This window comes from Phyllostomus discolor, chromosome 1 (assembly GCF_004126475.2).
Source record: "Phyllostomus discolor isolate MPI-MPIP mPhyDis1 chromosome 1, mPhyDis1.pri.v3, whole genome shotgun sequence".
NCBI lineage: Eukaryota > Metazoa > Chordata > Mammalia > Chiroptera > Phyllostomidae > Phyllostomus > Phyllostomus discolor.
The window spans coordinates 158,563,334-158,578,854 of record NC_040903.2 but is presented as its reverse complement, the minus strand read 5'-3'; positions in this window follow the sequence as shown (position 1 = coordinate 158,578,854).

The window sequence follows — 15,521 nt, the reverse complement described above, 5'->3', positions numbered from 1 at the left end:
ATGGCTCTAGTAGTGCTTAGTTGTCTTTAACTTCATTCAAAATAGTTTTGTTAGATTGTATTGTGACAGCTATCATATCAGTGTACATTTTTTAAAAAAACATTAAAATTAGCCCTGGCTGGCGTAGCTCAGTGGATTGAGCACGGGCTGGGAACCAAAGTGTCCCAGGTTCGATTCCCAGCCAGGGTACATTCCTGGGTTGCAGGCCATAACCCCCAGCAACCGCACATTGATGTTTCTCTCTCTCTCTCTCTCTCTCCCCCTCCCCTCCCTAAAAGGTAAATAAAAATAAAATCTTTAAAAAAAAACATCAAAATTGGTGAATTTTTATGCAAGCCATTTTAATAATGAAGATGGAAGAACATATGCAACATTTTCAGTGTATTGTACTTTATTATTTCAAGGAAGGTAAAAATGCAACTGAAACACAAACTAAAAAAGTACGCAGTGTATAGAAAAGGTGCCATGACTGATTGAATGTGTCAAAAATGATTTGCAAAGTTTCTTGGTACTATTGACATTTTTGCCAAATAATTCTTTGCCCTGGGGCTGTCTTATGCATTGGGAGATGTTTAGCAGCACCCCTGGCCTCTACCTATTAGAAGCCAATAGCGGGGGATAGCTGACATACTCAAAATATCCAAATCAATAATGTTATTGGTGAAAATGAAAATTGTGTCTTTTGTTTTATGGAAAAAAAACATAATGGAATTTTTGGCCAACCCAATAGTTTCAGTACAGGCCTCTTTCGACCATATAGAGAGTTCTGAATCCTGTAGGGACAAAAGGACCAAGCTTTCATACCACTGTGAAGCTCAATCATTGAATGCAGGCAACCCTGTGAAGGGGCACCAGCCAAGGCAATAGGAAGCTGACAGCTGAGGTCCTTCTTCCATCAGCACTCTTGGGAGAAATAAATCCTTTATTTCTGATAGGGTATCTAGGTGATGCATCTCAACACTTTCTCAGAAGGCATTAAGCCAGCATGGTTATATCCACCATTTACTGGAGGAATGATCTGACCCTTTGTTCTATGTAAGACTTATTACCATAATACAGCATCAGACACAGCATTTAAAGCAAGCAGGAAGAATGGAGATAACTGTACTTGAACAACAATTAAAAAATAAATGAAAATAAAGCAAGAGGCTCCAGCTAAGGGCCCAGGAAAGATCAGGCAGAGAATCTAGGAGGTTCTCAATATCTAGAGCAAGAAGAAATTTTGGTAATCAGGCTAACTAGGCCTTAGGAACCAAGGTAAGCAAGAATGCAGGTATAGGTATAAGTTCAGTAGGAAGACCCAGGACCAGCACTAGGAAGCTGACTCATAGGGCAGAGTCAATTTCTACCCTCATCATTGGTACTGTATTTTTGGGACTATAAGACACACCGGACTATAAGACGTACCTAGGTTTTATAGGAGGGAAATAGGAAAAAAAAATTTTTGAAGCAAAAAATGTGGTAAAATATTTAATAACCTGTGACCCCACTCCACTACTGCCCCCCCCACAGCGAGCCAGGTAAGCTACATTCGGACTGTAGGACTCACCCCCTTTTCCTCCTAAATTTGGGGGGAGTGCGTCTTATAGTCCGAAAAATGCAGTAACCACCTGAATGCCAGGTTCCCAGGGGCTTCTCCTCAAAATGGGAGGATAATGTTCCATTGGTTCTCTTGAAAACATGTAAGCAACATGCAGTTATATAATGGGCAATAGATATCCATCAAACAAGTCCTTCTCATGACTTTTTTAGAGCCAGAAAAATGATTGTCCACTACCAGAGAACACACTTCCTTTCACCAAGCTATTAAAACTGAATTAACCATTGTGATTTTCCTTCTCAGCCTTGGGGTCCAGAAAGCATAAGGTTAATTTCAGTGTTGACCTTCAACAACGACCTTGTCACAGACACCTGGCAGAATTTTCCTTCTTTCTTTTCTCTGTCCCTGTTGTCATTTCTCATGTTTCCATTTCAAACTCAAACTTTTATTTATAATGTAACATTTTTATTTTAAGTATCTCAGATCTAAAATGTGCAAGCATGGCACATTTTATAACTAGTGGCCTAATTCCTGATCCTCATCACAACTCTGGGCAGGGAATTTAAATTGTATCTATTTGCAAAGGTGCATACCCATGAGCTTAGAATTTCCAGTCAAGGATGGGAACTGAAGGTATGTTTACTTTTCTCCCTTCCCTGGAAGCCATAACTATAAAAAAAATGAAAACTTAAGAAAATTTATTCTAAAATGGAAAATAAGAAATGGCTACACCCTCAATCACAGAAAGTAAATTGCATTCTCAAAATATAGCAAAATTTAGACCTAAACCAGAGGTAATAAAGACTATTTATACTTCCTTGGGTACTTGATAAGAATACAGATTTCTCTAAAAATATGTGAGAGGGGGCCTGAAGGGCCTACCTTTACCTGGAAGGATGAGTATGAGAACATGACCTGGCCACATGGAGACCATCCTGGGGGCTTGTTACACACTGAAAAATACAAAGAACACAAATGTTGAGAAGTATTGTTTTCATCTCCACTTTCTCCACTTAGGACTCCTGGACTAAAACCAGCCAGAGGTGAGGCAAAGTTGAAGAGAGATCAGAAATAGCAACAATTCCACCCAGCCAAGCAAGATAAATAAGTACAAAATCACCAAACAAAAGACCTATAAGCCATGGAGGTGTGCTGCGAACTCACATGGATCTCCTGGTGGCCATCTGCTTACCCAGCAAGGATGGGAAGGGCCAATTACTCCAAATCTGAGGGATTGTGATAGCCTAGATGCTATGAAATATCAAAAGAAGGAAAGAAAGAAAAAAAGAAGCAAACAAAGATAAAAAATGCACACATTGGGAAAAAGAAGGTTAAGTAAGAAAGAGAACTTCATAAAAACATTATAAAAATGAAAAACATTAAAAACAGCAAAGAAGAAAATAGATACCTCTGAAATGCAATGGCATGGACTTTTTGAGAGAACTAGGCAGTAAAATGGGAGAAAAAGACCAGGTAGGAAGACAAGGAGAAGATCAGAGACCTTGGAGGATAAAAGCAGATACGTAATACACACACATAATTGATATTTCTTTTTTTTTAATATATTTTATTGATTATGCTATTACAGTTGTCCCATTTTCCCCCTTCTCTCCCCTCCCCCCTGTACCCCCCTCCCACCCACATTTTCCCCTTTAGTTCATGTCCATGTGTCATACTTATGAGTTCTTTAGCTTCTACATTTCCCGTACTATTCTTGCCCTCCCCCTATCTATTTTCAACCTACCTTCTATGCTACTTATTCTCTATACCTTTTCCCCCTCTCTCCTCCTCCCACCCCCCTGCTGCTAACCCTCCATGTGCCCTCCATTTCTGTGGTTCTGTTCCTGTTCTAATTGTTTACTTAGTTTCTTTTGGTTTTGCTTTAGGTGTGGTTGTTGATATTTGTGAGTTTGCTGTCCTTTTACTATACATGTCTTTTCTTTGTCTTCTTTTCTTAGATAAGTCCCTTTAGCATTTCATAAAATAAGGGCTTGGTGATGATGAACTCCTTTAACTTGACCTTATCTGAAAAGCACTTTATCTGCCCTTCCATTCTAAATGAGAGCTTTGCTGGATAGAGAAATCTGGGATGTAGGTCCTTGTCTTTCATGACTTGGAATATTTCTTTCTAGCCCCTTCTTGCCTGTAAGGTCTCTTTGGAGAAATCAGCTGACAGTCTGATGGGAACTCCTTTGTAGGTGACTGTCCCCTTACGTCTTGCTGCTTCTAGGGTTCTCTCCTTCGTTTTTACCTTGGCTAATGTAATTATGATGTGCCTTGGTGTGTTTCTTCTTGGGTCCAACTTCTTTGGGGCTCTCTGAGCTTCTTGGATTTCTTGGAAGACTGTTCCCTTTGCCAGATTGGGGAAGTTCTCCTTTGTTATTTGTTCAAATACGTGATCAATCTGTTGCTTTTCCCCTTCCAATTCTGGTACCCCTATAATTCGGATATTGGAACGTTTAAAGGTGTCTTGGATGCTCTTAATCTTTTCCTCAATTTTTTGAATTCTTATTTCATCATGCTTTCCTGCTTGGTTGATTCTATCTTCCTTCTGGTCCACTGTATTGTTTTGAGACTCATATTCCTTCCTTTCACTATTGACTCTCCTCCGCGTGTCTTCCTGCATCTGTTTTATGGTAATCTGCATTCTTTCATTTAGATTTCGTCCAAAATCCACCAGTTCCGTGAGCTTTCTGATCACCAGTGTTTTGAACTGCGCATCTGATAGATTGGCTAATTCTTGGTCGCTCAAAAGGATGAGCCCTGGGGGACTGATCTGCTCTGTTGAAGACATGGTTTGCTTTTTTTTTTTTTCCCTATCTCTCCTTTTTTTTTTTTTTTTCCCCGGTCTGGTTGCTCTTGTTACTGTGGGGGGCGGAGCCTTAGGTGCTCACCTGGGCTGGGCACCCGGTCGCTAGATTGTGACGGTTTATGTGGGGGCGGGGCGGGAGCGGAGCGGGGCGGGAGAAAACAATGGCGGTAGTTCCGTTCCCCTGGACTCAGACCCTTGTCTGGGCTTCTGGGCTGCGAGCTCTGCCCTGGTCCACAATCGCTACCCCTCTGGGTCTGCCAGCCGCAGCTTGCATACTCAGGGATCACCGCTGCCTTCTTGCGCGCCAGATGGCTTTTGCGCGGATTTCGCGCCAAACCTTCCCCCGACCTCCGCGTGCCGCCGACCCAAGCCAGCCCCGCGCCCGCCGGCTTGTCTTCTCCTACCGGTCCGGATGAACACGTCTACTTCAACTTCTTGGCTGCCCGACTTCCATTCAGATAAATCCTCTGCCGGATCTGGGTATTATTCTGATAGTAAATTATTGTTGTAAATCATTGGTTTTCTAATCTTGGTTGTACGAGGAGGCACGGTGCGTCCATCTATTCCTCCATCTTGCCGGAAGTCTCATAATTGATATTTCTCAATAAGGGAATGGAACAAATGAAACCAAAAACCAAGGGGGAGGCTGGAAGAAAGAGAGTGATGTGGGTTTGGAGAGGGTGGGGGGAGGGGTGGGGAGAAAATACAGACAACTGTAATTGAACAACAGTAAAATAATTTAAATTAAAAATAAATAAATAAATACCAAATAAGTAAATAAATATAATAAAACTTGGCAGGCAAAAAACACCCTAAATCTGCAGTAGCAAAGATTACACTGTGTCCCCCCAAGAAACTGCAGGAAAAAAAAACACTATCCTCACTGGAAAACTAAAATCACTTACAGGAGGATATGAGGAATCAAGTTAGTATGCATATGCTCAACAGGGACAGTCTCGCCCCCAAGGGAGCAAAACCTGAATCTTAAGAGGGGGTGAAAAAAACTTTATATTATTATAATAATCTGTGGCCTGCCTGAGGGCCATAGTACATAAACAAATGATCTGGTATTCCAGGCTCTGAGAGTGCAATAATAGAAAAAGAATGCATGTTCTATATGTAATATGCTATATATGTACATATAAATATAATAATAATTAAAATAAAAACATTGTGTTAACGTAACATACCCACAAAATATTCAATGTGAAAACAATGTTCAGAGTCCCAGGGAGAAATAATCATGCCTCTGGCTGTGTCAAGCCAAGCAGTCATCAGTCAGAGTACAGTCACTGGCCAGGCACTCGCAACCATGCAGAGTCAGAATACAGGTGTCCGGCACAAATAACGCCCCTTTTTTCATTACAGTCTTTAATTACAAAATCATAAGCATGTAACTCTGTAACATACCACTATCACACTCAAGCACACCATCTGACATTTTAGGTGAAATGTTCAGATTAAAACTAAAAATTATTACACCCATATTATTACCCTGCCAACCATACCTCAAGCAGGGGTTGCTTCTGCCAGGGCCCATATATCGATCACAAGCCCTCATAGGAAAACTGAGAGAATAAACCCCAGCCAGCCAAACGGTGAACCAAAATAAGGCAGAAATGAGGAAAGCTATATTTAAGTCCTGACAGCAAACACTTAAGCCACTAGAAGTTTATAACACTTAATGGAAGTATTGTAAACTGTAACATTATGAAAATAAAAGAGCTAAAAAGCAAGATAGTGACATGGGGATGGTATAAGGATGGACAAGAGCATGAATTTCCCCAATATTTCACAGCAAGGAGTCAATAAATCTAGCCTTAAAAATACTTACAGTCATAATGGTAGCTTCTAAAGGAACTGAAAACCAGATTACAAACCTATCTAAATATAAGTAATAGGAAAGCAACAGAACCAAAATAAAGATACAACCATATAGCAAAAAATGAAATATAACAGAAGCATTAGAGAGAGAATACATAAAATGACAGGATTATAGCATGTTTCATATACAATAGGTGTTATATATTAATATGTATATGAAATAATAAATGTTTTTAGAGATTCTCAAGTTGGATTTAATAAAAAAAACTAACTATATGCCTTATATTACTCACTCATTAAGAAATGTTGAAAAGATTAATATGTGATTCTGATTTTTCCTTTTTGCACTGTTTGTTATCTCTTTGCCAGACAGACTTCAAGGGAAAAGCATTAAACAAAAGAGTAGTTTGTTATTAAAACAACATTCAACCTACAATGAAGACATAACTACTGTTATATCCTACATTCCAGTTATTGTAACATAAGAACACATAAAGCTTAAGACACAGACAATTTAAGAAGATTCCTCCAAAAAACAGGAGGATTTTAATTTATTTTTTCTTGGGCTCAAACAAGTCAAACACTTGAAGTGAGTGAGGATATAAAGAATCTGGAATCTAACACACTAGATTAACATTTTTATAACTCCAACGCTGAATATAGAGAATAATAGGCTTTCAAATATTTGTGATTATATTTATAAAACTTGATCACATATTAGGTACCAAAACAACACCAAAAAACAAGTAGTAATAATACTAACAACCATGCTTTCTGGTTATAAAGAAATAAAGTAGAAATTAATAACTTAATAAAACCAACCTCCTGAAATGTTACAACTCATTCTTAAACAATTCTGCCCATGATTTCTTTATTGACTCCAATGTTGCAGAATATCTATCAGATAATAGTATTAAAAAACACTACATCAATAAAATCCAGTGTAAACAACTAAAACTGTGCACAGGAGAAAATATCAAGTTTTATACACTAACATTACTAAATAAGAATTCAACTCAATTTTTAAAACTAAAACCTAAGGGAAGCAAAAGGAACAAATTATTTAAGATAAAAGAACTAAAATTGATACATATAAAATAAGAAGTGACAAAGAAGAATTAATCAATAAAACCAAAAGGTGACTCTTAGGAGGAAAGTAATAGAGATAAATCGGCAGTTAGTCTAAACAAAAAATAAAAAGGAGAAAGCACAAACACAAATAATTAACAAGACTGTGAAGGGAAAGAAACCTCATATAACTAAGATTCATATAATGGAGTAAAAATAGCCTCTCCTATAAATGGTGTTAGGAGAACTGGACTGGCACATGCAAAAAAAATGAAACTAGACCACTTATACCATACATCAGAATAAACTCAAAATGGATTAAAGATTTAAATGTAAGTCCTGACACTATAAAAATCCTAGAGGAAAGCATAGGCAGTAAAATTCAGATATCCTACCTAGCAGTATTTTTCCCATATATCTCCTAGGGCAAGGGAAATAAAGGAAAAAAAAATAAACAAATGGCACTACATCAAATTAAAAGGCTTCTTCCAGCACAGCTAAAGAAACCATCATCAAAATGAAAAGGGAACTGACCATGTGGGAGAATATATTTGCCAATGATACCTCACACAAGGGATTATCTCCAAAATATATAAAGAACTCATATGACTCTACTCCAGGAAGACAAATCAATCCAATTAAAAAATGGTCAAAGGACCTAAATAGACACTTCTCCAAGGATGACATACAGATGACCCATAGATATATGAAAGGATGCTCAACATCATTAGCCATCAGAAAAAGGCAAAATCACAATGAGATTTCATCTCACACCCACACTAGTCAGAATGGCCATCATTAATAAATCTACAAACAAGTGCTGGGGAGGTTTTAGAGAAAAGGGAACCCTAGCACACTGCTGGTGAGAATGCCTACTGGTGCAGCCACTGTGGAAAACAGTATGGAATTTCCTCAAAAAACTGAAAATGTAACTGCCTTTTGACCCAATGATTCTGCTGCTGGGAATATACCCTAAGAACCTTAATTACCAATTCAAAAGAACTTATGTATCCCTGTGTTCATAGCAGCACGATTTACAATAGCCAAGTGCTATAAATACCCTTAGTGCCCATCAGTAAATGAGTAGATCAAAAAACTCTGGTACATTTACACAATGGAATACTATGAAGCAGGAAGAAAGAAGGAACTCCTACCTTTTGTGACATCATGGATCGAACTGGAGAATATTATACTAAGTGAAATAAGCCAGGTGGTGAAAGACAAATAGCATAAGATCTTACCTATAAGAGGAAGCTAGTGAACAAAATAAACAAAAACAATAGAACCACAAGCATGGAAACATGGAACAGACTGACTGTGATCAGAGGGAAGGGGGATATTGGAGGAAAGAAAGGGAAGGAACTAATTAAAGAGCATGAATAACCCATGGACATAGACAATAGTGTGGGGATTGACTGTGAGAGTAGGGGGTGGGATGGGCGGAGGCAGGCAAAGGGGGAAAGATAGGGACAACTGTAATAGGAAAACAATTTTAAAAATCTTTTAAAAAAAGAATTATGAGTACTTTGTAAAAACTCTATAAAATAATACTGGATTCCTAGATGAAATGGATAGTTTCTAAGTTATAAATTATCAATATTGAGAGCATTCTTAATTTCTCCCATAACTATAGGTTTGTTTATCATCTTTCTCTTCTAGGGTCAAGGAACAACTACCCCCACATCCCCACACCCACCAAGAAAACTAGGTCAAAAATACATTTTTTCAAATCTTCAAAGAATAAATAATGTGATATTTTTCCACCCTTTTAAAGCATAGGAAATAAATAATAGATAATGTTGCTAATTAGCATCAGTGTAAAAATCTCTAATGTAATACTAATATAAGTAAACAGAAACCAACAGAACATTTTATAAAGTACCACAACTAAATAGGGCTCATTAAGTAATGAAAGGATGGTTCCGGAGTAATTAAAGGCCATGGCCATCCATCTGACATTTATAACATTTTCCCAGACCAGTCTCATAACTGATCCCTTACCCTATAGGTTTGTTCCCCTTCACTGCCTCCCCATTGTCCCAACAGAGTTGATATTCTGTATAATTGACAGAGTGAGCCTCCTAATACACAAACCCATATTTTGTCATTTCCCTATTTATGCACTCCATCAGAGATTCTACCTTCAGAATAAAGTTTGACCCCTTGATTCCCTACCTAAACATACACACACACACACACACACACACACACACACACACGTTGATTCTCTAGCTACTGCAAAGTTCTGGGAGAGCCTCAACCCTTTTTCTGTTTCTTGCCTCAATGTTCCCCTTATACTATTTCCTCCATCTAGAACACTTTTCTTCTTCCTCTTATCCTCCTTCTCAGCTTATTCTGGTATCATTTCCTCCAGGAAACCTTTCTCCTCTAGGCTGAGTTGGTTTATAGTTCATCCTCCCAAATAGCTCCTTGTTCAGACCTCAGTGGGACTCCCCACAGTGCATTGGAATGGTCAGTTTGTGTGGCATCTCCCACTCTATACCTTAACTGCCTTGAAAATGAAGTTTTCTTTTCTCTCTTGCATTGAGCAAACGCCTAGCATGTAGCAGACATTAAATAAAGACAAATACCATATGATCTCACCTATAAGTGGAACCTAATCAACAAAACAAACAAATAAGCAAAATAGAACCAGAGGCTTGGAAATAAAGAACAAGCTGACAGTGACCAGAGGGGAGCGGGTAGGGGAATAAAGGGGGAAAGAAGGGGAAGGGGCAAGCAAAGGAAAAAGAATAGAGGGTAACTCATGGGCATGGACACTGCGAGAGGGACATTGACTGGGGCGGGGACAGGGTAGGGGTGAGTGATAGGGAAAAAGATGGGAAAACTGTAACTAAACAACAATAAATTTTTAAAAAGAAAAAAATCATGAAGATAAAATACAAAAAAAATAAAGTAAAACTTCATTAGACTTGGTTGGTCCATATTATCTAAAAAAAGAGTTTAAAAAGTCCTGTTTTAAAAGAAATTAGGAGCAGACTATGCATGGTAAAGCAAAGTAACTGGTTTCATCAATAAAAAAAATGCAAATATTAAATAGTTCAAAAATAATAATAAAAAACAAATAAATGCAGGAGGGATGAGTACTTCCCAGTCTGATAGAAAATAATCTCCAAATTGAAGAAGTCACTTCAAGTAGTTACTGAAATCACACAGAAATGGGATTACTTAGAGGTCTCTGCTTAAAATTACTCTTCTGACTTCTGACCACAAGAGAGTTTTTTCAGTATTATCACCACTTGAGGAATAAATGATTACCTCAGAGGATGATGTGTTCTCATGAGGTGTCTTCCTATGTTTGTGAGGATTAGAGACACAGGATTTCATAATCTAAAAGTAACAGAATGCTGAAGAACAAATGATCCCCCTAAAAATTCAGTTTCAGATGAGCACAAATTTAATTTGCCATCACCACACAAGCAGCACACTGGTACACAAAGGTTCCTGACTTGCCATTCTAGAATTAGGAGCTTCCCACTCTGGCACATCACATTATATTACATTTCTGATTGCATCATCAATACAAAGAGCCCTGGCCAGGTGGTTCAGTTGGTTGAAGTGTTCAATCCCTGGTCTGGGCACAGACCTAGGTTGTGGGTTTGATCCCCAGTCATGGTGCACATGGAAGGCATCTAGTGAATGTTTCTCTCTCACATTCGCTCGCTCTCTCTCTCTCTCTCCCCCCCGCCCCAACCCTACCTCACTCCTTTCCCTCTCCCTCCCTCCTTCCCTCTCTTCCTCTCTCCCTCTAAAGGGAATAAGTATATCCTCCAGTAATTTAAAAAAAAAAAAAAACAGGGAAGAATTCATGGTCCCTGCTCCCCTGCTTACTGGAAGCTGTGACATGTTTCTCAGTAAGGTTTCCTCTGCATTTCTGGATACTGGATTCTTGGCTAGTCCTGCCTTGACAGCAGTTCCAGTTGTCTCTTTCACATAATTTATTACCCCCTGCAATTTCATTTAAAGACTAGTTTCAAACTTTTTTGCAGAAAAGCATTCATTTTGCAGATGAAGGATGTGAGGCCAGATAGATGGGTTGAGTGTGCCCACATAGTTAGTTATCAACTCCAGAATCATAACACAAATACTGAAATCCTAGACATAATGTTCTTTATCTGGGAAGAATAATACCTGTGTTTACTTGGACTTTAATGATCTGCTACAGCACAAAAGTCCATGTATGTATTGTCTCAGTCTTTTGATAAGCATCAGCTACTACTTTATTCAATTATCTGGCATAAGAAGGGGCATATTTTTTAAAGTAATACTCAAAAGACAAGATTTCAAAACCTGACTTTAAAAACTAACCAGACAATACACACACTCAGATGAGGTTACTAGAAACATCGCTCATACAATATGGAAACTACCTAGCAGATTTCTACCCTAATCAAATCCGTTGTCAATAAATCACAAAGCAAATTAAAATGCAACAGAGAATGAAGGAAGTTAACTTCAGGGTCCACCAGTGTGTCCATTCCAGTACCATCTGTGCTTCTATTACATGATTAGACTCTGTATTGGGCAATATTTAAATAACTGGGCAGCCCTGCCATAAAGACCATATGTTTACAAGTGAGTAAGAATTGCCAACACAAGAGCCATCAACTGCTCTGCAAAAGAAATCTACTCTGAGAGAAACCTTCTGTAAAATGTTGGCTTTTCTACTGAAGTAAAATTGTAGGTTTTGACTGATTGTGTTCTTGGTGGTTTGGGAGATGTTTGTGGACAGTGGGGGAAAGGCCAGCTGAGAGTGTTGGAAAAGGAGTAGTTTCTGAAGACCTGTAAACAAGAAATGCATCAGGGCTGCAGCGCAGTTATCACATGTAATCACAAACTCAGTCGCCCTCGCATGTGCCTTGGTGGAGGCTTCAGTTATGCTTTCAGACATCATAAAAGCACCCTGCAAAGTTTCACACTGCTATGAAGTGGGAGAGGCACTAGAGGAAGAATGTTATAGTGAATCTCACATATAGTTTCAGTGTTTACCATACATTTATACACTAGACCATGCCTTTTGTGTTATTAAAAAGATGGTGAACATGTCATCTCTTGCCAGATCATATCTTCCCAAAGAGGCAGTTATTTCCCCTCCTTTTATATGGAAATTATTACATTCTTTGTAAACATTTGCTTTTGTGTTTGTTTTCCCCCACCAGACAGAGAGCAATTCTGTAGATCCACCAGCCAGTACAGTGCCTGGCACATACTAGCTACTCACTAACCACTGGAAGGGAGAGAAGGGAAGTAGCAGCCAAGTCACCAGAATGAGAGCAATACAGAAAACACAGAAAAGGTAAACACCAGGTGAGTTGTACGATTACTGCCATCAGCACATGGACTATGGAACCTCAGTCTCAACAGGAGAAAACTGAAGACTGACATCAAGACACACAGTATATTTTCAAATTTTGTTCTGTTTATACCTATACCAGTATGCGCCATTTTCATGTCAGAATGTAAGTTCTAAACAATTTGTTTGAAGAAGTCTTTATGAAGCCCAAGTTAATAAACCTCGTTGGGACAGTGTGTTTTTATTAAAGTCAAGATTCTCGGGCTGAAGGTAAGCAAAACTCCTAGCACTACTCCTGCACCTCCACATTCCCCATTAGACAGTCTTTTCTGAGTGTGTTATGTACTCATGAGCCTGAGCTGACAGCCTGGCGCGAGCATGTGTGATCTGGGCTAACGCCATTCCAAGAGGCGTCAGCCAGAGAGAAGGCTATTGGGGGGCGGGGGCAGTCAAGTAAAAATGGGAATAAAAGCAAAGACTAGATTGGCCTTGGTTCCCTGTAACTGACCATTCAAAACTGAAATATCAATGAAGAACTACTGAAATTTCATCTGATATAAACTATATACAAAAGTTTGAAATTGCCAGGTCACAAATAGGACATATACTATATTATATATGCTGGAAAATAATGTTGGTTCATCAGAAAACACTGCATAGCAAACATAACTCAATGAATAAAATTGTTAAGCATACAGTTGAATCTTACAGTCTTGTAAAAACTTTAGTTCATGTTTTTACAAACTTTAATGTTACAAAAGGAGAAAACTGAGGTTCAGAGAAATTTCCCTTGGTCTAAGATCTCTGAGGTAGTGTCAAAATGGGATCCCTAATTCCAGCTAGGTTGCTCTCTTCTTTCTGTCCATCTGAAATAATTCACTAGTCATGCATCATTTACTCAAATAGCTTAGACAATGAGGACCTATTTATTTTACAGGTCCAGAAACAGAGCAGGTTCCAGGTACCCATGGCCAACAACTCAGTGATGTCGTCAAAGACCAGGTTCTTTCTATCCCTCCATTCTGCCTTCCTAGGTATAACTTCTTCCTAAGCCTGACACCCTTTGGGGTTTCAAGGTAGCAGTGATTGCTACTTTAGGTTGTGTTTGTTTGTCAATATTGGTTATGGGAGGCAAGGAAGGAATATAAATTCCTTCCAGTTTGGCAAACTTAGATGTTATGCTCACTCCTGGTTCTCTAATGCTAGAGGTGAGGTGGATACCTCAATAGATCCAGAGCGTTGTAATCCACCTATAAGTTAGGTAATAGATTTAGCTTAACCACTAAGTGGCGGTGATTCAGTAATAGTTCAATTCAGAGTGCAAGCAGTCAGAAATCCAAGCTGCCCTAGGTATACTTTAAATGCTCCCACTTCTACCCCACCATTCCTCAATATTTCCTATGTCAAACTTCCAGAGTGATATTGCATCTGCAGTGAGCAAGACCTTGGCATAAGTTATTGTACTCATTTGCATGCAATTTCTGCTTCTGGTTGGCAAAGCACCATCTTTTTTTTTTTTTTTTTTTTTTTTTTTTTGGTGGCACACAAAGCAGGCCCTACTGAATCCAGCTTTGGGGGGTTATGTAAATCAGTGTTGCACATTAGCATACTGATGCCTGCATACCACCAGCAAATCAATTAAATTAGGCTTCCTGAGGTTATAACCCAGGTATAGCTATTTTTTAGAGCTTCCCAGGTGATTCTAATATACAACCAGAGTTGAGAATCAGTAGTGTATTAAACAGGTTGTATAGATGAATTTCTCAGTTAATATCCTTGAGTTGTCTAGTTATGGCCCAAAATCTTGAATTCAGTTTTTTTGCAATTTTCCCAGGTGACTTAATGCATAATCCATTTAAATAAAACATCGTCTGTGGTATAACAACTACCACTTTAGGTAAAAATGCTATGTCAGCTTCCTCTTGGAAAATGCTGCTCAATCAATGGATGAATGTCTGAACCAAAATATTATATAAGCATGAGGGTTTTTGTATTGCTTTCTATCTATTTCTGGGTGTAGTGTATAACATACATTGGCAACATTTCATTTTTATATTGTAATGGGATCTCCATAGGCTTATGTTGAAATTGGTTTTCTGCTGTAATCTCACACTTTAACAGCCTCTATAGACCTGCTCAGAAACTGACTCAAAATTGTTGTGAAGAATATTTCACATCATAATTTATTTTTTAAAATTATACAAATGCCTCTCCTCCGCCCCCCAAACCAACCATGAGAAATATCGAAGTACCATTATAACTACAATGGAAAGTAAATACTTGACACATTTGATAGTTATTTTACAAAAGCTAGAAACTGTTTTTCCTCTGAGTGCAGTCTTCAGTCATCCTCAGATTTTTAATAGGATTTTAACACCCATTTCAAACGATGGGGAAAGTAACTTTATCACTTCCATTCAGATAAATGTTAGATTGAAATTAATATCATAAGCACCAGAGCTATTCAAAGTCCCTAGAGCACCCAGCTGGTGACCCTTCATTGTTAGACTTGTCCCATCTAGACTTCCTTCCAAATAAATCACATTACTATGTTTTCTCAAATCCCCTCACCAACTACCTACACTCACCAACACTAAAGTGACTGGACTAAACCCGCCTCCTCTGTGGTGAAATTAACATTCTCAGTGGCTTCATAGCCCACAGGATTCAGAAGGGAGAAGGCCACCTGTTCCTCCTGGTCATCATCCCCTCTGCCCAGTCTCTCTAGGCAGCTGGAGTCTCACTTCCTGGTCCCACAGCATCTCTGGGGCTCTGCAGCTTCAAAGTGAAAGGCACCATTTATTAGCTCTAGGTTCTATGAAGGACTTCACCTCTACAGATCTCTATTTCCTAGTCAGTAAAATGCAAATGTGACCCCTTAGTGTCCTTGGGAGGACTGAGTGAGGTCATCTATGGATTGTGTTCAACCAGTACAGTATGTGGCTCATAGTGAAGTCTCAGAG